The sequence below is a fragment of the Pseudophryne corroboree genome, chromosome 4, assembly GCF_028390025.1.
Source record: "Pseudophryne corroboree isolate aPseCor3 chromosome 4, aPseCor3.hap2, whole genome shotgun sequence".
NCBI classification, from domain to species: Eukaryota; Metazoa; Chordata; class Amphibia; order Anura; family Myobatrachidae; genus Pseudophryne; species Pseudophryne corroboree.
In genome coordinates this window covers 365,199,525-365,223,834 of record NC_086447.1, presented here as the reverse complement: position 1 = coordinate 365,223,834, position 24,310 = coordinate 365,199,525, and the positions used below count along the sequence as shown (strand labels likewise).

At 47.8% G+C, this 24,310-nt stretch overlaps 1 pseudogene; it reads left to right on the top strand.

Moving 5' to 3' along the window:
* The first annotated feature begins 9,647 nt into the window (after positions 1–9,647).
* Positions 9,648–9,766, top strand: LOC134912142 (5S ribosomal RNA; annotated as a pseudogene).
* The last annotated feature ends 14,544 nt before the right edge of the window (positions 9,767–24,310 follow it).

The following is a 24,310-nucleotide window of genomic DNA, read 5'->3' as shown; positions in this document are numbered from 1 at the left end:
GTGGACAGAGCCGGTCGGAGGACAGCTGCTGCTGCGGAAGGAGAGAGCCGTCTTGTGCCCCCGTGCAGGGGTGTGGTTGCCAGGGAACGACGGCAACGTGAGGCGCCTTTGAAGAGGACGAGAGCCGCTGCTGCCGGTGAGCGAGGGAGAAGAGAGCCGCGGCCGATCCAGAAGCCGCCAGCCAAAGCAGGGAGCCGACGCTGCTGAGGGAGCAGAGCCACGGCGTGCGCGGGAGATGCAAAGCGCACCGCCAGATGGATAGGAGAAGCCGCTGTGGAAAGCCTGAGGTCGCCAGCTCAGAACGGAGGAGGCTGCAGTGATCGGGAGTACGGCTGCAGACGGCAGGACACTGCAGGTACACTCACATATCCCCCACTATTCTAAACTCGCTGTTCTGCAAGAGAGGCTGTTGCTGCAGCCACCAGTATAGACTGTACACTCTCACCCATAGTGGAAGGCCATCGCTCACTACCCTACTATCTGAGAAAAGGGGGACGCCCCTAGCTTCAAGCCAGCTCCGTCAACGACTCCCCATGTAATGGTGCCCTATGACAGTTGCATGTGGGACCTTGTATACTGTGCGTACTGCATCCAGCACTACGGGATAACATCCACTCACCCCTGGGGAAACCACATTTAGACCCGGATGTGCGGCACCAACCCATCCACTGGGCATCCCTCCCAGTGACTGCTGATGCCTGGTTACTAAACATTTAACCCCGCATCATCCCCAACCCCTATATCCTTTTGAGCTATCACGTACCTTACGTGGACTCATACCGTTCAGGACGTTAGATAGGGTCAGAGACTCTGATAGGAGTTCATAGCGCCACCCAGTGGCTTATTAATTTAATGTTGAAATTCTCTTACATTCATATGTCAAATGTGATCTCTTGCAGTAGTTATTTCTAATGTACCGTGCCTATCAAAAAAGTGTTCAATACAGTACTAATGTATTATGACGTAATGTGTCTTACCGAAATGTGCTGAACATACTTCCCAGTAACTCACGCCACGTAGCTGACACAATAAACCTTTGTTACCGTGTCCCACCATAGTTATTCTTGTACGCTTGGGGGGGGGGGGTGTTGTTCGCACTGGGGTATCTCCGTCCTTCTGCCCAGGTCCTACGCAGCCTTTCCACGCAGATTCTGCCCGACGTCATGACAAGCAAGAACCGAACGACCAGAGAGGCCGCAACTGGACAGGCGTGAGACGGCAGGTATGCTTTACTACATATCACACTTGGCGTCCGCGAACAGGATACGAGCAAGATGACGGATCCACAGGTACCCGCTGATCCGACGCTACCACCGTCACCCGGACAAGGAAACACGACCACCATGGCGGCATCACCGTTGACTATGCCATACTATTTTGGAGCACCATGGTTACCAACGTTTGCAGGAAAACAAGTGCCGGGTTCGAGTACATTCAAAGAATTTAAAGACAAGATGTACTCCATGTTCCGCCTGTACTCACTAAATGAAGAACAGAAAATAGAGATCGTGATGGGTCAATTGACAGATTCGGCACTACGGGAAGTGAAGGCATGGGAAAACAGTGAAAAGAAGACCGTCGAATGCATCTTCAAGAAGCTAGTGACCATATTCGACTGCCAGACTATAGCGGAATTGAAGAGCCGCCTTTATGCGAGGAAACAAAGACCCGATGAATCACTGCGTGACTTCGCGCTGGCCCTACAAGAAGCTGCAAAGACTATATGGGCTCTAGATGAACGAGAGGACAGCTACATAGAAACCACACCGCTCAGGAAATCTGACGGACCAACTCAAGTAGGAACGGCCCTCCAACAAGCGCAAGCCTCACCGAGTCCAGATTCTATGGAAATGCTCAACCAAAAGCTGGCGAAGATGACGGCGAATCTCTCCCGAATGAACCGAAGGATGGATGAGTTCGACAGGGACCAAGATAGAAATAGGCGCCGAGAATGGCGTCAAGAACGAAGTGGGCGGAGTCGTCCTCGCTGGGATGTGGTAAAAGAATCTGGCCGAAGACCCACCGACCAGTTCGACTCTCAGGGGAGCCCGATATGCAGAAGGTGTCGACAGAGTGGCCATATTGAAAGGAACTGCCCTGCGGCCGCTTTAAACGAAGAACTCCCGAGGCAACGGACCGACCTTCGGGAGAGGAACCAGTAAGTGGGCCACTGCCCCAAGAATAGTCCAGATACGTCGGGGAGTGCCCGCACCTGAAGATCTGCATCAATGGAATTGAAATTCCAGCTCTATTGGATACTGGGTCACAAGTCTCCACCATCCGGATCACCGAGTTCCTCCAGCACTGGGACGAAGCCGCCATTGTGTCCCCACCAACCACCTGGCTCCATCTGCTGGCCAGCAATGGACAACCCATAACGTATCAGGGTTACTGGGAAGCGGACACAAAAATTGGAAATGCGACATTGCCCCGGCAAGGGTACCTTGTCACCACAGCTCCTAACATGCACCTACCTCCCGTCATTCTGGGGATGAATATCTTGAAGAACTGCCCCGACGAGCTGGTGGAAGCCCTTTGGCAGGAGATGCAGATAGCAGCCCCAGTGGAGCGGAGAGCCTTGCAGCAGACGGTGCACCTGCTGGAGAAGGAGAAGAAATTCACCAACCATCGAGGGGAGGTGGGGAAGGCCAGAGTCGCCGACCACCGGTCCATCCTCTTGAGGCCAAACTCCGAACATGTAATTTGGTGTAGGGCGAGAATCAGTCCAGGAGGACGAGATTGGTGGAACCCTGTGACTCGGAGGGTCAACAACCCTTCGCGGTGGCAAGAACGCTAGCAAAGGTGGTACACGGGAGAGTACCAGTACGCATCTTGAACCCGCATCCCTATGCTATTAGACTGCACAAGCGCTGCCTGGTGGCGAAAATAAGCTCAGTTGACTTCCAAGACATCGTGGGCCAGAGTATGACCACAGCTGCCCAAGAGACGGCGACCGAGGGGCCGTCGACAACTGGTCAAGAACCCCCATGGTGGGTCGATATCCAGGTCGGCGAAGCAGATACCCCCAACGAACAGAAAGCGGGAGTATTACGAGTGGTGCAGCAGAATGCAGCAGCTTTTAGCCAACACCCTTCTGATTTCTGAGTAGCCGACAACGTGTACCACCACATTCCTACAGGGACGACCCCTCCTATTAAGGAGAGACACCGACCCCTTCCCCCAGCCTTGTACCAACCTGTGAGAAAAATGATAGCAGAAATGAAAGACGCGGGAGTTATCAAAGAAAGTCACAGTCCCTGGGCAGCTCCGTTAGTGATCGTTAAGAAGAAGGACGGCAGCCTACGCTTCTGCGCCGATTACCGCAAGCTCAATGCGGCTACTCATAAGGATGCCTACCCGCTGCCTCGGATAGAAGAGTCCTTGACGGCACTGAAGACTGCCGCATACTTTTCGACCCTTGACCTCACCAGTGGATACTGGCAGATTCAGATGGCCCCCGAAGATGGCCTTCACGACACCGATGGGTCTGTTCGAATTCGAAAGGATGCCTTTCGGGCTTTGTAACGCGCCTGCCACATTCCAACGTGTCATGGAACACTGTCTTGGACAACACAACTTCGAAATGGTCTTGCTATACCTCGATGACGTAATAATTTTCTCGAAGAGTTACGAGGACCACTTGCAACATCTCGAAGAAGTGTTCCAACAACTGACAAAATGTGGTCTGAAACTTAAACCCACGAAATGCCACCTGCTCAAACCCAAGGTCCAGAACTTAGGCCATGTCGTCAGCGCAAAAGGCGTGATGCCCGACCCCGAGAAGGTCCGAGTTGTTCGGGACTGGCCAGTGCCGAAGACCGTTAGAGATGTCCGAAGTGCTCGGGTTCGTGGGCTATTACAGACGTTTCGTGGAACACTTTGCCAAAGTGGCAGCTCCGTTGCATGAACTGCTGAGAGGCCAGTCTGGCCGCGAAAGGAGGGGATCATCACCAGTGCAGTGGGGTGAAGAACAGCAACGAGCCTTCCACCAGTTGAAGACCTCCTTGACGGAAGCCCCGCTATTGGCCTATCCTAATTACGAGCAGCCGTTCCAAGTCTGCACAGACGCCAGCCACCGTGGATTGGGAGCCGTATTGTCTCAGGTGCAGAATGGGCGCGAGAGAGTAATCGCATATGCCAGTAGAGGATTACGCAAGACAGAACGGAATTGCGAAAATTACAGTGCTTTCAAATTGGAACTGCTCGCCTTAGTCAGGGCCGTCACAAAAAAATTCAAACACTATCTCGCTGCGACGCCATTTATCATCATGACAGACAACAACCCCTTGGCGCACTTGTCCACTGCCCGACTCGGCGCCCTTGAACAGCGATGGGTATCACGGCTCGCCAATTTCCAATACACTGTGTCCTACCGGAGTGGGAAGTCCAACGGCAACGACGCTCTGTCCCGGTTACCCACCACCGATGTGGTGGAGGAAGGAAGGGATGTCGAGGAAGAAATAGAAGCCCCTGTCTTCAAAGCCTCGAAGAAAAGATGGACGGTCACCTCAGACCCATTAGTCGTCACGGACCAACAGCGATCGGATTTATCCGAAGCCCCTGCTGTAGACTGGGAAGCGATCCAGCGACAGAATCCAGTGCTGAAGGAACTCACAACGCTACTACGAAGAAACTACCAACTGACCTGGGCACAACGTGCCGAAGCGGATCCGGAACTGGTAAAGCTACTGCGACATCTAAGAAAATTTCACCTGAAACAGGGCATCTTAGTACGTACTAGTATTGACCCGGTACTCACCAGACAGTGAACCAAGTAGTTGTTCCCAGGGAACAGGCCAATTTCCTACTCACCGCCTACCACGACAAGTCAGGGCATTTCGGTACACAAAAAACAGAAGCCATCTTGCGTACCCGGTACTTCTGGATAGGTCTACATTATGACGTAGAACGATGGTGTCGGGACTGTGTCCCCTGCAACCTGAAGAGACACCCAGATGCACATCAGAAGGACCATTTGCACCCCATCAAGAGTCACCGCCCGCTGCAAATCGTCGCTCTCGACCACGTAAAACTAGAGCCCAGCACCAGTGGACACAACTATGCCTTAACCATGACCGACCACTATAGCAAACTCTTAGTGGCGGTTCCTGCAAAAGATTTGACTGCTAAGTCTACGGCCGAACTATTCCTGAAACACTTTGCCAGACCCTATGGGTACCCCGAGTGCATACTAACTGACCAAGGGCCTGCCTTTGAGTCGCAGCTATTTTATGAACTGTGCTCCAATTATGGCTGCCGGAAAGCAAGGACGACAGCGTACCACCCACAGGGGAAAGGTTTGTGCGAGAGAGCGAACCAGACCCTCATTGGGATGCTCAGAAGCCTACCAGCCGGAGACCGCGCCCGTTGGCCGACCTTACTGCCCGAACTCGTCTACCTTTACAATAATGCGGAACATTCCTCCACCGGTTTCACACCATACTATCTTATGTTCGGTCGACAAGGTAAACTGCCTCAAGACCTAGAACTTGCCCCCACGCTAACGTCTCCTGCCACTCCACAAACCGACTGGGTCCGCGAGCATCAGCGGAGAATTGAAGCGGCCAGAGAACTGGTGGAGATGCGGATGGGAACCGTCTGACATCGCCAAGAGAAGAATTACAATGCAACCATCCATTCTACGCCTCTGTACGTGGGCGACCTCGTTTGGAAGAAACGGAACCACCGCACCAGTAAGTTGGACACTATGTGGGAAAACGCACCCTATGTCGTCGTCAGCGTCCCGGAGGGGGAACAGTTCACATATGAGATCCGCCGAGGTCAAGATGGGCCTGTCAGTGTTGTATCCAGAGAACAACTCAAACTGTACACCTCCGAAGTATCACCAGAAACAGCGGCAGAGGGGCGGGGATCCCTGGGCGGCGTACCCCTACTTGACCCCATGGAGCTCTTACTCTTTATGTGTGGTCCACCCGCATTGAGCCCAGCACCTCATGACACCCTAGACCTCGGGGTTACTGGGCTCTTAGAGGGTCAGAGTCGACCCAACCCAGTCACTACCTATAGTGAGCACAGAGCCCCCACGGTTGAAATTAGAAGGTCGGGACGCAGCACAAAGGGCGTCCCGCCCTCTAGGTACAGGGAATGAGCTAATATTTGATATGTAAATACGTTTGTTCAGAAATGGATATGTATGTTGGTATCCAACTTGGTTATGTTCTCCTGTTTACTACTGTGTGCACCTTGAAAGACTGCGACATTGACTTTTGACATGTTGCCTAATGCGTGAGGACACGCAATCTTCCACAAGGGGAACATGTGATGCCCGGCATCTGCTTCCCCCAGCCCCTGCTAAAGATGATTGTGGCCGATGGTCCCCACAGGGTTAATGGACTGCCTGGTTGCTAGGCAACCACGGCCGCATGGAGGACACTAGGACCCAGTGGCAGGAAGGACGGGTTCTACAGAGCGGAAAGACAGACCCCAGGCATTGGCTGGTTGGATCAGGCTGAGTAGAGAGGCGGGACTGGCGCCGAAGAGAGAAGGCGGGAGACTGAGAGCCCGCGCAGAGCCGCGGTGAAGGGGGACGGACGTGGACAGAGCCGGTCGGAGGACAGCTGCTGCTGCGGAAGGAGAGAGCCGTCTTGTGCCCCCCGTGCAGGGGTGTGGTTGCCAGGGAACGACGGCAACGTGAGGCGCCTTTGAAGAGGACGAGAGCCGCTGCTGCCGGTGAGCGAGGGAGAAGAGAGCCGCGGCCGATCCAGAAGCCGCCAGCCAAAGCAGGGAGCCGACGCCGCTGAGGGAGCAGAGCCACGGCGTGCGCGGGAGAAGCAGAGCGCACCGCCAGACGGATAGGAGAAGCCGCTGTGGAAAGCCCAAGGTCGCCAGCTCAGAACGGAGGAGGCTGCAGTGATCGGGAGTACGGCTGCAGACGGCAGGACACTGCAGGTACACTCACATATCCCCCACTATTCTAAACTCGCTGTTCTGCAAGAGAGGCTGTTGCTGCAGCCACCAGTATAGACTGTACACTCTCACCCATAGTGGAAGGCCATCGCTCACTACCCTACTATCTGAGAAAAGGGGGACGCCCCTAGCTTAAAGCAAGCTCCGTCAACGACCCCCCATGTAATGGTGCCCTATGACAGTTGCATGTGGGACCTTGTATACTGTGCGTACTGCATCCAGCACTACGGGATAACGTCCACTCACCCCTGGGGAAACCACATTTAGACCCGGATGTGCGGCACCAACCCATCCACTGGGCAGCCCTCCCAGTGACTGCTGATGCCTGGTTACTAAACATTTAACCCCGTATCATCCCCAACCCCTATATCCTTTGGAGCTATCACGTACCTTACGTGGACTCATACCGTTCAGGACATTAGATAGGGTCAGAGACTCTGATAGGAGTTCATAGCGCCACCCAGTGGCTTATTAATTTAATGTTGAAATTCTCTTACATTCATATGTCAAATGTGATCTCTTGCAGTAGTTATTTCTAATGTACCGTGCCTATCAAAAAAGTGTTCAATACAGTACTAATGTATTATGACGTAATGTGTCTTACCGAAATGTGCTGAACGTACTTCCCAGTAACTCACGCCACGTAGCTGACACAATAAACCTTTGTTACCGTGTCCCACCATAGTTATTCTTGTACGCTGGGGGGGGGTTGTTCGCACTGGGGTATCTCCGTCCTTCTGCCCAGGTCCTACGCAGCCTTTCCACGCAGATTCCGCCCGACGTCGCGACAAGCAAGTACCGAACGACCAGAGAGGCCGCAACTGGACAGGCGTGAGACGGCAGGTACGCTTTACTACATATCACACTTGCAGTCACAAATTCTCTCTGTATTGTATGGTGGCCACTATGATGCTGTGTGTACTGTACGGGGATCAGTGGAGGCTCTATTTACTGTGTGGTGAACCCTGAGTTCTGGCTGTGTTGCTTTACACTGTTTCTTTAGTGCGAGTGTCTGCGAGGGCATTAATATAATATTAGGGGAAGTTACTTATGTTATTTGGATGCAAATAATGTAGTTAGATGCTGATATTGAATTTTTAAACACCTGTGCCTGAGGAGTCTACTTTCCAACTTCGCTCCCCTTCATGTCAAAAGCTGGCTCCCCCACTGGTTTTAGCGTTAAGAGGGAGCACCCGCAAGATCCCAGCCCAGTAACACAGCAAGTTTTTGGCAAGTACGGATTCTATTCTGTTGTCCATTCCTTTATTTTCACGTGTGACTGGTTACTTTTTAAAATAGCCTGCTTTCTGGAGAAAGTAAGGTAAACTGGACTGAACTACATGTACTTAGGGCCTAATTCAAGGTTGATTGCAAAACAACATTTTCCTCCAATGGGCAAAACCATGTGCAGTGTGCACTACAGGTGGGGCAGATATAACATGTGCAGAGAGAGTTAGATTTGGGTGGGGTGTGTTCAAACTGAAATCTAAATTGCAGTGTAAAAATAAAGCAGCCAATATTTAGCCTGCACAGAAACAAAATAACCCACCCAAACCTAACTCTCTCTGCACTTGTTATATCTGCACCACCTGCAGTGCACATGGTTTTGCCCATTAGAGGAAAATGTTGTTTTGCAATCAACCTTGAATTAGGCCCTTAGTCACGTATTTCTCATTGAGGTGAAGTAGATGTTATGGATGGAAAAGTATGTCAGTATTGAGGGGGAATGAGCGAATATTACTGTATATTTTTTTGTGATATGTAAGTAGTGTACTACAGCCTTAAGAGGTATGTTTAACAAGTGTGTGAGAGGATCCAGCTTCTCGAATACAATCTAGTCACAAAATGGAACAGTGCAGGTGAAGTGGCAGTGTTAGAAACTAAAAGCCAGTCGCAGCAGTAGTAGAAACTGTAATTAAGGGGGATATCAAGAGCGTAGCTACCATAAGTGCAGGCAGTGCAGCTTCTATGGGGCCCAGAGATGAAAGGGGCCCACCTTTCCTGTCACAGTTACATGTATTATATACATTTTTCACCATTGGGTAGTACATAGGGGTCCTTTCAAACTTTTTCCTTGGGGCTTGCAGTATATCTAGGTATGCCCCTGGACCTGCTCATTGTAGTGTGGTATAAAATGAACTGGAGGGCATTTTAATGTTATATAATATGAACCGGGGCACTGTAATAAGGCACAATATGAACGGGGAGCACTTTATATCATAATGTGAATTGGGGGTACTGTGCGGCATAATGTGTACTGGCAGCTCTGAAATGTGACATAGGGTGAAGTTAAGCACTAATACGATTAATAATAGAAACTAGGGCACTACTATGGGTAGCAAGTGAACAAACCCACACACTGGTGAAACGCGCGTTCAGGTCCTAGTCCATCTGTGGACTTCCTCATAATCTCAACTGCTGGTAAAATCATGAATTTTTTCAATTATTATCAATTTTCTTCATTTACCTAAACTGTGTAATTTTGTGTTTGATTGATAACCTTATGTGATACTATCATATATTGCCCCATATCCAGGGCACCTTTGAATTACTAAAAGCAGTATAGCTACTATTTTGGGGTTCTCCTTCCCACTCTCTATTTTCTCAATTTCAGTATTATTACTGTTTACTATTTCTGGCAGACATTTAATCCAGCCTAATTAGCTCGCTTTAAGACTACTATCTTTCTATGTTACATCTGTTAAAGAGGATTCCCACAATTCTACAGCCATACCACACTGGTTGTGCCTGATCCCATCCAATCTTGGAATCAATACAGTGTTGGGCCTTGCCAGTACCTGTTTGGGAGACCACCAGGGAATACATGGTGCTGTAGAATCAATAGGGACCCATCACATGGTCATTTGCCGTGCCAGGTGTCAGGACTAATTCTCTTATTTTAGCGAGCTACTATTACTATTATCTGCTGGTTCTTTGGGCACATCTATACATTTCATCATAACATTGTAAATTTTCTGTGCCATGCTCAGTGTATTAATTCTAACTTACACCTTCCTTTCATTGAACTCTCATCACAAAGGACTCCCCATTTTTTCCCCCTGCACTGGTTTACATCATCAGGGGTCATGAAGGAAATTCCAGAGTAAAAGCAGAATCAATCTGTCTTCCTTCTGGCTGGTAAGTAGAAGCCATAGGGGACAGTAGGCACCAAGGGAATTCATCACCTCTCCTTCCTTTCATTTTTTCTCTACCTAATACTTTGTAAAGGCTAGAAGACACAACAGTGTATTTATGGTTATCATCACCACAATACACATTTCCTTTACCAGGTACTATATATGTTGAGTGTGAAAAATTTATTATTTGATCAATGCAGATCAGTATAAGCCTTTGATGGTCATTTGTACCTTATCGATTATATATACAGGCTCCCCTTGAACTGCATACATATTTTGCCAGATTGTGATTACTTTATATATTAGCTATAATATAGTTGATGTATTATCATCATCATTATTATTATTATTATTGTTATTATTATTTCTTCTTCACTTTGTGAACTAACAAACTACAGCTGACTACTACAGTGATTTGCAGGACATTACAATCACTCAATGACCAGCTGTGACATATCCCATAGTTTATAAACTGGATGAAAGAGACGGCCATCAATAGGAAAGGTTTTTAATGAATATCAATAAAGTTTCAATATTTTATATTCATACAATTTATTCAAGAGTGCCCCAACACAAGAGTCTTCATTTCTCTCTGTACATACAGGTATACATAATTTCTTTGACTCTAGGGTGCACCACAAACCACAGTTATTGCCTTGAAAAAGGAAGCATTATACATATGTTGGTCCCAATCATGTTATTTTCAAATTTACCCATGAAATTACATTTTGATTTATACTGTGTAGAATCAACTCTACTTTCTTTCACTACTATGGGGCATAACATTAAATTAGGCTCTACTATGGTTCAGAAAATGAACTAGGGCACTATTATAGGGCAGAAAATTAACAACTGCTACAGAGAAGTCTCTCTATAGAAGCATTGGGATGGGGGCCCCTTCAAAATATTGCTATGTGGCCCACAAAGTTCTGGATATGCCCATGGGGGAGATGTACTAAGCAGTGAATTATACAGGGAGGCTGATTGGTTGCCATGGACAACTTCTCCACTGGCTCACGTCTCCACTCTTTTCACTCCTTAGTACATCTCCCCCTTAATGGCAGAGCAATTCGGGCTCAACAAGTACAAACAAAAAGAGGTTAGGGGTAATCTAGGCCCACAGTAACCATTGTGCTTTAGGCAGGAGCAGAGGTTGTCTGTGTAGATGTGTAACAACAAAATCTGGACGACACTTGCAGCATCAATGTAATACAGTTCTTTACTCAGCGTGAGCCAGACACCAAGTGGAAGTAACAGGAGACAAACAGGAAGTGAGTGACCTCGGCATGACGTCATCTCCCATGATGCACAGCATGCATTTACATCCCCCATTTCAAACTGGAAGGATGCAGAACATAGATGAAACAAGTGCAACAACTTGACAATGTTAGGCGTGAACAAAAGAAAATACATTATATAATAAAGTTTTAGAACTTTGGGTTGGGTTTGGACACATGGCCCAAATTGGTAATGGTACACTGGGAACCTATAGGCATGTCCGCTGTGACACCAGAGAGCTAAATTACTTCAGAAGTGGTCTCTGAGGAAGGACTGTCCTTGCAATGCGAATCATCACTGACATTGGTTGCAGCTGTGGTAGCAACCGATGAGTCAGGCTGTGTAGAGCTTTCTTCAGGTACTCTTAACAGATGGCAGCGGTTGCGTTCATAGAGGGCATTATCAGACTGTACCACGTAGCTATTTGGATGACTTGCAGGATGCTGAACCACTGCCATTCTTTCAAATCCTTGCTCGCTTTGCATGTGGACAGGCTGGCCTGGAGATAGTGGCGGCAGGCGGTATGCTGATCTGTCATAAGAAACTTTGGCAGCCATTCAGTGCTTGCTGATGTTCTCCCATACCTGTGGCTCTACTCTGGGTTGCAGGAGCTGCTTTGCTATTGTGATGCCTGTGCGGGTGCGCCGTGCTAATAGGCACTGTGCAGGGGATGTAAGTCCATCTCGGGGCGTGTTTCTCAAGTTTAACAGTGCCAAGTATATGTCCGATCCATCTCGTGCACACTTCTCCATTAGGTGCTTTGCAGAGCGGACTGCACGCTCTGCCAATCCATTTGACTTTGGGTAGTGTGGACTACTAGTGATGTGCTGGAAGTCCCATGCATTCACAAAGTCCTTGAACTCTCTACTCTTGAATTGCATGGCATTATCAGTGATCAGCTGCTGTGGGGTGCCATGTGCTGCAAAGTGTATCTTCAGCTATGCAATGACCATGTGACTTGTGGTGCTGGGCAAGTAGTTTATCTCGAACCATCCTGAATAGGAGTCAACTAGTACCAGGTACTACTTCCCCCTCCATTAGAATAGATCAGCCGCAAGAATGGACCACAGAAGATCAGGAATGTCATGGAGCAGCATGGGCTCCCATGGCAGGTGTGGACACAAGGCATTGCAGGGTGCACAAAATGAGACAGCACGGTCAATGTCACCGTATATGGAGGGCTAGAACATGGTTTCACAAGCTAAGCCTCCAGGCCGGAATGGCCCTGGTGCATCTGCTGGGTGTAGAACGTCTGAAGGGCAGCCGGAATCATGAAGCGATGACCCTGCAGGATGACACCATCAGACACGGTGAGCTCATCTCTCATACAGTAGAAGCAGCGAAGGCAGTGCAGCAGTTCCTTGGCAAAGGGTGGCCAGCCATTGAGAATTACAGCAGAGAGACGCTGACAAAGATCATCCACAAGTGTAGCAACACGCAGCTCTTCCAGCCGCTTGGTAGGGAGCACCTCCACAGCCATGACCTCATAGTCATCCTCAGCAGTGTTCATGTCAGTAGTCGAAAGGAAGGCTCGAGACAGAGCATCAGAAACGTACATTTCTTTGCCTCGCTTATATATGACATCCAGGTTGTACTGCTGCAGCTTGAGCATCATGCCCTAAATACAGGAAGAAGCAGAGTGGATGGGCTTCTTCAGTATGGTGATGAGAGTCTGATGGTCGGCTATAGATGAAGTCATGGAAACGGTTGCAGGCGAACAGCAGTGCCATCAGTTCTTTCTCAATTTGTGAATACCTGGTTTCAGTGTCAGTGAGAGCCCTGGAAGCAAAAGCCACCGGTCTGCGGTGTTGGAGGCACACGGCCCCTAGACCACTCTGTGAAGCATCAGCAGAGAGGACTACCAGATCATGCACGTTGAAGTATTGCAGGACCGGTGGATTTGTCAGCATGGTCTTCAATCGATCAACAGCAGCCGCTGTGGTTTCACTGTATTGCGGAACAAATTTAGACAGGTAGTTGGTCATCCCCAGGAAGCACTGCAGTGCCTGTTGGTCAGCCATTCCAGCATTTGCTGGATGGCAGTTATTTTATTCGGATTTGGTTTGACGCCTTGAGCATGTGGCCCATGTAAACCACTTCTGTAACTCTAAACTTTCACTTGTCTGGGTTGAGCTTGAGGTTCAAAGCACAGGCCCGTTCATGTACCTGGTGCAGTCGCTGGTCATGTTCTTCCTTGGTACGGCCCCACACCAGGATGTCATCGACGATGATTTTGCAGGGATAGCCTGCAAACAGTTGCTCCATGCAACGCTGGAAGACTTCACTGCCCGTAGTGATTCCATAGGGCATGTGAAGGAAGACATACCACCCTATCAGGGTCATGAAAGCGGTGAGCAGGGACGAAGAGGAGAGGGTGATATGGACACAGCAGTGCTTTGTTCAAGTGTACTGGATCAATACAAAGACATACAGTCCCATCCTTTTTTGATGCGGCCACGATGGCGGACACCCACTGTGTTGCTTCCTCTATGGGGGCAATGACACCCAATTGAGTCATTCTGTGGATCTCTTTAATGATTTTGTCTTTCATTGCAATAGGAACCCTCTGGGGGCACAGACATTAGGTACAATGGAGTCATCCAGCCTTCTATGGTACACAACAGGAAGCTTGCCAAGTGTACTGCAATCAAATAAATCCTGAAAGTTTTTTATCTCTGGGATAGTCATCTGTATTGCGTGTACCTCAGGCCCCAATTTGAGAAGGCCTAGCTTCATACTGTCAGGGAGGCCTAGCAGTGGTTTAACTGTTTGACCCACAATGTGGAATAGCAAATCAGCACGGGTAAACTTTAGCTTTGTGGTACCCAGTGTGGTGATGATCTGATCACCATAAGCTATCAAGTTGATCTTGTCTCGTGGGTTTATCTATGCAGTTGGATCTATTTCACGTAGTTGTTTGTAGGATATGAAATTGCACTTAGCTCCTGAGTCTATTTTGACTATGGCCACCTTGTTCGTATGTTTTGTTCTCAGTTTGATAAATATTTTGCCCTTTTCATCCAAGTGGTCTACACTATCACAAACTGTCATGCGCACTGATTCACACCCTTTACTCAGCATGAGATAGACACCAAGTGGAAGTAACAGGAGACAAACAGGAAGTGAGTCAGCTCAGCATGACATCATCTCCCATGATGCACAGCATGCATTTACAGTCTGTGAGGTGATCTGCCTCTGTTACAGATAAAGGTGTAATGGAGAAATACACCACAACCACCCATCTGGCAAAAAAGGGTTACTACAGTACATGCGCAGTACCATAGGTTGAGAATCTCATTATGACGCTAAAAAATGTACTGTGTTTACATGAAGTTTGTAGCCTTCATTGCACTTAAGTTTTACTATGTCTTTCCCAGTACAAATCAGCAGCAATGAGTTAAACCACAAGTAAGAAGTTTTTAATTTCTAAAATGACAATGGAACAATTTGCTCTTTCTTTACAAACGGTTTAATTGCCTAATGGGAATTATATTTTATCCATTCTGATACACAATGATTGTTTTATCTGTGTTCTAAGATTTTACAAATGCAGCAAAAGAACATAGTCATACAGACATTAAGGTTAATGGCTATTTAAAATAATAACTTTAAACCACTGTGCATTTTCAGAATGCAGAAATCAAGATCACGATTTTAGTGTTGAGAGTAAGTGATTGGGTGCAAAATGTCAACAGTCATAATATCAACAATCATTGTGAAGACAGTGAGGGAAAGTCAACATGTTAGAATGTCAACCTTTCACCCTAGTGGCCCAGTGATGACTTACCTGCTCCTGATGGCTGCAGCTACTCCAGCCAGGACCAGACCAACAATGGGGTTGATGGCGCTCCAGCTCTAGCTCTCCACATAGAGCATAAGTACTAAAATTGTACTTCTATTTTCCAAACAAAATTATGCATTTTTTCTACTTTTACATAATTAGGGAAACATTGGGACCGATAGCGGAAAGTTGTATTTGGCATTGGCCCAGTGGCGTAAGTAGAGGATTGGAGGCCCCTGACAAACTCCCAAGGAGGATCTCCTATTTGGTTTCTATAAACCCTTAGGTCTACATAGGGCTGGATTAAGGCTAGTCTTGGCCCGGTGCAACTAAGGGCTTAATTCAGACCTGATTGCAACAGCAAAATCTTTCTCTAATGAGAGGGCGTCAGGGAGAGAAAGAGGGAGAGGGTGTCAAGGCGAGAAAGAGGGAGAGGAGCAAGAGAAAGAGAGGGTGAGGGTGTCAGGGAGAGAGAGAGAGAGAGAGGGGGGGTGCCAGTGAGAGAGAGGAGGAGGGAAAGAGAGGTGACAAACCGAGAGAGGTGACAGAGAGAGAGAAGAGTAAAAGAGAGAGAGGGGTGTCAGAGAGAGGAAGAGTAAAGAGAGGGGAGAGAGAGAGAGAGAGGTGGTCAGAGAGAGAGGTGTTGGGAAAGCGAGCAGGAGAGAGATAGGGTGTCAGGAAGAGAGATAGAAGAAATGTGTCAGGGAGAGAGAAAGAGAGGCAGAGAGAGGAGCTAGAGAGAGAGAGGATTGAGCAGGAGACAGAGAGGTAGTATCAGGGAAGAGTGATAGAGAGAAAGAAAAGGGCAGCGAGCTATACACTCCACCTATGTGAATCAGAGGCCCCTACTACAGCTCTCCACCCTTCTTCCACACTCACCCTGGCTCCCAGCTATCGTAAAATATATCAATGAAAGTAAAATATGGCTGCCATTATGACAATATGGGGATCTCACCCATTATATCACTTTCCATTAACTTTATTATTATCTAAAAATAACTGTAGGTAGCCAGCCCGACGGCGGGAGCTGGCCTAACAGTGGTTAGGCAGCAGGATATCAACACTTTCAGCACTGCAGGGCAGACTCTCCATGTGAGTTTCCCATACCCAGGTAGCACATGGAGGCCACTGTCGCCTATCTGACTCTACACATCTCCTGGGCTTGTCGGATTTACCATGGCATTTTGGCGTCCCTTTCCTCCGTTGGTGCTGCATTGCGTGGCCTTCTGCTCTCCTCTTCCAAGTCCTGCTGATGTGATATAGTGACTGGATTACCTGTTACAGCAGAGATCTCTGCTTGGGATGGGCACCTCAATACAAAAGACCTCGCCCCACCTTTCCAATACACCTGTGAATCCCAGCATTATGTCTGGGGGGGGGGGGCCTTCGGAATCCGCTAGGGAGGTTGAAGACAGACACTATAGAGTGGACCAGGTCAGGTCAATGTTTGCCACAGTGTAGGGGCCCCTGAACCACCGCCCACCCGCCCCTGCATATAATCCGGCCCTAGGTCTACATGTTTTATCATATCTGAATAATTTCTATAACCCACATAGTAGAAATATGTGAGGTGGCGCGCAAGATAGTGTCAAAGCTTTGTAAGCGCATCAGCTCCACTTGACCAGCTGATAGTAGTTACCAGTTGCTACCCCTGGCCCTCAGCGCATACCATACATAGCATTAAGTACGGGGGAGTGGGTTATAACATATAGACATACCGTTAATATTACATGTTATATGTGTGATGGCTACTACTCAGGACTTAGCATTCAGCTTCAGTTCTCCTACCTGTATAAGCCTGCCCCCAGACTCCCACTGGCTAGTTACACAGGAGTATGTGGGCAGGCTTACACAGGAAGGAGAAGCTGCGTGCTGCTGCGTCCCGAATGCATAAACGGCAGTGAAACACTCAGCGCTTCCGATCCCTGGGGCCATCATATCATTTTATTAGAAGTGAATAGTAGCTAATTGAACTGAATAGTAACTTAATAGTACCGTGTACACAGAAATTAATTGGAAAATCACGTATTTAGTCTGGTAAGTGGTCCGTATCTGTGTTCATGTATGTGCAATGATGCAGTGAGCACCTGATAAGACTACACAAATCAATGACTGAACAGAAGAAAAAAAATCAGGCTTCTACTGTTGACCTACTTTTACTGAAGACTGACCCTAACGCAATTAGAGCAAAGTCCACTCAAGTGACTTCTACTCAATGAGAGCACCTTGGAAATAAGAAACAAACATTACCTTGCAAAAAAAATGTCAAGACAGCCATCCATGTGAGGAGAGTGGGGCCTGTTTGAGTATAAATGGAGAGTCCCAGGAGGAGTAACACAAATTTTTCCAGGGGCTTCATTATAATCCAGCACAATCAGGAAGTTTCCGATTGCTGCCTGTCTATGAAGAATTGGGAATGTATGAGACGGACAGAGCGAGAAACCATTCACACGAGGTGTGTGTAAGGAATAAAAGTTATGTTTTATATTATACTACTCTACACTTATCCAGCACAAGTTTCCACTTGCAGACACAAGAACCCACCCATTAGCACACAAATTACACAAGAGCGTCCGCTTCTACAATTTTTCAGTCTGCGCAGGCATTCTGGGGGCACCTGATGTGTAGATATCCATCTGTGGGCAAGATGGAGAAATGAAGGGCAATTCAGAGCAGGGATAATTAAGAGAGGAAGGGGCCTGTGTGCAGCAACCGCATGCATTGGTCTCAGGGAATATGGTGCTTGTGCTATGTTCCTGGTGATTTCTGCGCATTTGCAAATTAGTAGAGAAATGGCTGCAACATTTTCCCAGCTATGTGTGCAGCGCTGTTGTGGGACTCTGGAGAGGTAAGTATACAAAATGGGTGCAGGGTGTATGCCTGTTATGGATACACCATGAACATTGGATATACCTGAATGTCTGTAATATTATCAGATGGCAAACTTTACTACGGCAGAACTCCTGACGTTTGAGACACTACGCAGCCTCATTTTCTAAATGTTGCTAGTTTAGAGCATCTTAAATCTAGAAGCTAAAATAGGAGTGCTTTTGGGTTAGTGAACAAAAGCTGCTGGATTACTTCCAGATAACTAAAAGCAATCACAAACTTGGCCCTCTTTTACACACAAGAATAAGTGGTAGGATAAACTTATCCTTAGCACATTTATTTGTACATATAAATTATAATTGCCTGTTTTTCTTAGAGGGTTTAAAAAGAACAGATTCAGGGTAATATTGCCACGTTCCCTACAGATGAGCCACTAAACATGGAAATATTTCATAATGCTGTGCTGAGAAGACTGGGATATCAGCCATCTCTCACCAGATGGTGCTAGGTGGCAGTCATTCTGAGGATCAAATAAAGTTCGTAGATCATAGATTCCTACAAACTCAGTTTACATGCAATAAACTTTTATCATTTGTATTGTTTATCATGGCAAACCTAGGCAGCAGTAACACCCGTAACAAAGCAATAAAATCTGCAAAGCAAACAAGTATGCAAATAATTGGCCATCATACATTTGCATTCAGAACTGATAGTTACTGAAAATAATGTTCACTTATCTCCCAAATAGACAGGATAGGCACATTGGAGTTGACATGTCTATATCTGACATTTACTGTATCAACTACAGGTGTATTAAATGACATGATTCACCTTGCAGAATTAATGAGCTGTTTACAGATCATAACAATGTTGGCAATTAATAGAAAATATCATAGTATTATCCAGCAAGAACAGTTATGATGAATTCAACAGACATCTAATACGAGGGGTGTGCCACAAGTTTCCAGATGCACAAAAAGTATTTTATTTACAAACAAAGTGAATATTAAATTTTTTCAAAGCATTCGCCAGAGGAGTCTATGCAAAGTTGCATGCGCTCAAACCATTTGGTGAAGCAACTGGACCAGTCCAAAGCAGGTATGTCTTCTACATGCTTGATGAAGGTCTCCAAAATGAATCCCATTCATCTTGAGCATGAGTTGTTGGAACACGGAGTAGTCTTATTGGGCCAGGTCTGGACTGTACGGCCGATGACCAAGCTCCTGGATGTGTTCATGGGCCTGAAAATCCACCACTTTCCTGGACTTGTGGGCAGATGCATTGTCACGATGGAGAAGGACACCACGAGCACAAGTTATTGGTTGGTGCCTGGAAATGTTTTCCAGCTCCTGAGGCAGGCATTGGTTGGTGTACCAGTCCCCAGTGATAGATCGCTGTTGCACAAGTGGTACGGTAGCTACATGACCAGTCTTGGCCTCAAATACAGCCACCATCTGCTGGGCCATGATGCGCTCACGTTGGAACTTCTGTGTCAGCACACCTCCAACTGTGATCCACTGAGCTGACTGTGGTTTAGTTTTGGCGTCAAAACTGTAGATCCGACTTCCGGTTCCGGCTTCATGGAGACCTGAGCTCCGTTTTGAGCTCCGTCCCCCGCTCCTCTACAGACACCTTTTATTAGGCTTTTAAAGCCTCGTTTGGCGCCCGGAGCCCTCCCGCAGTGACCTTGCACCCCCCGCAGCCGACATGGACCGCTTTTTAGCGCCGCTGACCCCGCAGCCCCAGACGGACCAGCAGCAGCAGCAGCCGCAGCCTCCACGCCAGGAGAAGCGAAGGGGCCGCAGGGACCATGCAGGCAGACTCTGCAGTGGAGAGTGCACCCCCCCGCATAAGAAAACCGCGGCCGAAGGACCTGGGGGACACATGAGTGCAGGCTGTGATGCCCCTGTGACTTACTCAGAGGTGGTGGCGGCCATTACAGCTACCATGACTCCCCTTCTATCCAAAGCAGTGGCTGATATTACCAGTCAGCTGCAACATCTGACCCACAGGGTTTCTAACGCAGAACAACAGATCAGTGTAGCCTCCCATGATATAGGAGATTTGCAACACACCGTGAAACGCCTCACTAACGATTCCTACCAGCTGTGGAACAAGATAGACGATATTGAGAACAGATCGCGTCGAAACAATATTAGGCTGGTCGGCCTCCCTGAATCTATCAAGGGGCCCGCTTTGGCCCATTTTGTCCGCAACACTCTACCCTCGCTTTTAGGCATAGAGGCGGTTTGCCAGGACATGGTAATAGAGAGGGTCCATAGGGTGGGCCCGACTCCGACCCCTAACAGGCCGAGACCTCGCGTTACCCTGTTCCGCTGCTTAAATTACCTACACAAAATGGAGATATGGTCGGCCTCTCGCAAAGCTAAATCTTTGTCATGGGAAGGACATAAGCTTCATATTTTTCAAGACTACTCCGCTGAATTGTCACGGGCCAGGAAATCCTTTTCCCCTGTTTGCTCTCAATTAGTCGCTGAAGGGCGCAAATTTGGCCTGCTATATCCTGCCCGGCTTCGCATTTATGACGGGTCCTCATTTAAGGACTTTTCCACCCCGCCTGACGCTTTGGCTTACCTCCAGGAGCTGTCCCAGGCCAAGGATGCAGACATCTCTGATTCAGCTAAATGAAGGACTGTGCTCCATGTTCTAAATTGTCTCATTTTCTCCCTGTTTTGCATGATTTCATGTCTGTTTAGGGATTTCTGAGTTTATACCGTTACCCTTTTTTCCGCATTTAGTGGCTCATTTTCTCTATATTACATGATATTTCAATGTTCTTATGTGTAACGCGCTGCCGGGACCTACGGGCCCCAGTTATACAGCTATATGTTAGTATTTTGCTGCATTTTGAGGATCGGGGGCGGACACGCCCCTCTGTGCTGGATGTATGTCCTTTTTGTTATGATACTTTATGTGCTTTTGCTTGGAAGTCTGGCATCAAATGCTAGCATTTGTATGCCTCTTTTTATTTGTGTTCCCTACCTCCCCTCCCGTACACTCCTCCCCTCCCTCACAGCCTGGTACCCTCCCCAAATTCCTGTGGGCGCTGTCCTGCCCTGTATAGCTTGGCCAGAATGTATGATATCCTTTGACATAGTTGTACTAAAAGTTCCCCTTTTTGTCTCTTTATGCTCTAAGCTGCTGTTCCTTTTTCTCCCTGTTTCCTGCAGGGATGCCTAGTCTACGCTACGCAACCTGGAACGTCGGAGGTATCAACTCTCCGGCGAAATGCAGGAAAATTCTGATTTTCTTACAAAAGTCTGGCGTGGACGTGGCATTCCTCCAGGAAACTCATCTGACTCCCTCTGAATCTGCAAAACTAGGAATGCTGGGCTGGTCTGTAGTGGCATCTTCTTCCTACAGTTCCAAGGCAAGAGGAGTGGTTATCCTGGTAAAACGCACTCTGGCTCATGAGGTTCACCGTGTTGTTACTGACGATACAGGTAGATATGTGGTGGTCTCGGTGGATATACTTGGCAAGAGGCTCACGCTGGCAAATGTATATATCCCCCCTCCCTATTCTAAGTCATCTTCCAGAGCTTGATTACCCTTCTGACCCCCTTCAAGCACCTTCACCAGCCACTAAGCAAGCATATCTGCTTACTAAAACCCACTTTGACGAACACATTTCCGAAATGGGAAATAAATACCTTTTTTCTGTCCACTACAAGTTCCACAAATTCGGGAACAAGTCTGGCCGCTTACTCTCTAACTTGCTTCGTGGCACATTTTCACCTGCAGTGGTTCACCCTCTCCGCACACAGCAAGGCACACTAACTTCCTCAAACAAACAGATTGCACATATCATGCAGTCTTACTTTTCCCAATTGTACTCATCCACCCTTCCAAACACCTTGCAGCCGCCATCGCCTGCTTCGCATCCCCTGACATCCTGCTCTCAACCAACACACCCTCCCCCCACCCCCGCTGACAATTCTTCCAACACTCCTCTCTTTTGGGAAGCCCTACCTTACCCTGCTCTTACAGATGATATGGCCTCTCAACTTCTATCCCCGATCACTATCATTGAAGTCCGGTCAGCGATCAAACAATTAAAACCCAATAAGGCCCCAGGTCCTGACGGCTATAGTGGAGAGTTCTATAGACTCCTCTCCCATAAATTCGACTCCATTCTGGTAGACATTTTCAACTCCTTATTGCTAGCTAAGACTCCCCCACCCCACTTTAACTCGGCACTCCTCAAATTGCTCCCTAAACCAGGCAGAGATTTATCCCTTCCAGGCTCCTATCGACCAATATCTTTGTTAAACTTAGATTACAAGTTGCTCGCCAAGATACTGGCCGATCGTCTGAAACTCATGCTCCCCCACATTGTCCACCCCGATCAGACAGGCTTTATTGCAGGTAGACACTCGGTGGTCAACGTGAGAAGGGTGATAGCGGCCTTGCATTCCTGCCACGGTAACGTGTCCTCTTCAGGATATGCCATCATATCCTTGGACGCGGAAAAGGCCTTCGACCTCGTCGAATGGCCACACCTTTACGCAACCTTGACACGATTTAAATTCCCTGATGCATTTATTGAGGCTATCCGCGCAATATATTCATCCCCGGCCACTCAAATTTCTTGCAACGGTTTCCTATCAGACCCCTTCTATATAGAAAAAGGCACTAGACAGGGCTGCCTTCTCTCCCCACTCCTTTTTGCCGTCGCTCTAGAACCCCTAGCATTAGCTCTTAGGCATTCCCCTTCCTTTACTGGCATCTCTATCGGCAACACTGAGCTTAAAGTCGCCCTGTTCGCTGACGACATGTTGTTATTTGTCTCGAACCCTCTCACGTCAATCCCGGAAATCCTGCGTTTGATTTCGGACTTTGGTGAAAAGGCTGGCTATAAGATCAATGTCACAAAATCAGAATTGCTTCCTATATACGTCCCCCCTTTCACACTATCTTCTCTTACCCAGGCATCACCCTTCACGATCACTCAGTCTCACTTTAAATACCTAGGGGTAAATATTACACGTGATATTTCGCGGACCTACGAGATTAATTTCTCCCTGGCCATTAAGGCCGTGCTTTCTAAACTAGAGGGTTGGGCTACCCTACCGCTCTCATTGCTAGGAAGGATTGCAGTCCTTAAATCTGTAATATTTCCCAAAATCTTTTATATTATGCAGTCTCTTCCATTCAGCCTCAGAGAAGCGGATGGCGCTGCATTGCGCAGGTCTATGACTCGATTTATATGGCATGGGAAGAAACCAAAAGTGGCCTTTGCAAAACTAGTCATGGACAAGTCAATGGGTGGACTGGGAGTCCCGGACTTTCTTTCTTACTCTCTTACAATCTTTCTCCGATATGCTGCTGACTGGCTCTTAGGAAAAAGCACATATACTGACTTGGCTCTAGATACTGACGCTTTTCGACCTTATTCCCCATGCGCCCTTCTACACACCAAAAAAGCTGACATACCTCCATCAATCCTGAAACACCCCCTATTTCGAGACACTTACTTTAGTTGGGTGAAATTACATAGGAAACTCAAATCTGACCACACTGTTTCCTCTTATGTATCCCTTTGGGGAAACCCTTCTTTTCCTCTTTCCCTTCACAATGCTCTTTTTGTCCGATGGCGGGAGAGGGGGTTGTGCGCTGCTTCACAAGTATTCGACTCGGGTGGCCATATCGCTCAATTTGCAACACTAAGAGACAGGTAGTCTATTCCGTCCTCCCACTTCTATATGTTTCTACAAGTGAGACACTATCTCCATTCATTGCGCCTCGACTCTATCCTCTCGTCTCCCTCTTCCCCACTAGCTAAGATTCTAAAGCACTGGGAATCCCATCCCTACAAATTAAAGCAAATTTACTCACTCATTGTAAATATCCCATCCATGCCATTCATTTCCAGACTGGTTGCCTCCTGGCAAGCAGACATTCCAAGCGTGACCTCCTGTGACCTCCTCTTAGACCATCACCACCGGACCATGTCAATCCTCAGTTCTGCGTACCTACAGGAGGTACATATAAAATCCATCCATAGAGCATGCTTGCCTCCTTATGAACAGATACCCATTGATCCTGCAATCCCTAATAGGTGCCCTAAATGTAAAGGAGCTAGAGCCTCTTTCTACCACTGCCTCTGGAGCTGTACCAGGATCCAACGCTTTTGGAATAAATTATTTGTGTTCATAAATACCCATTTCCATACGACATTGAGACCTGACCCGCTGGCCTGTCTTTGCATTAATTTTTCTATCTGGAGATCGGAGAGAGGGATTAGCCTACTTTTCCCCATGCTGACCATGCTATTTACCGTATCCAAAAAAGCAATTCTGAAACATTGGGTTGCTAGATCGACCCCCTCCTTAGCTGA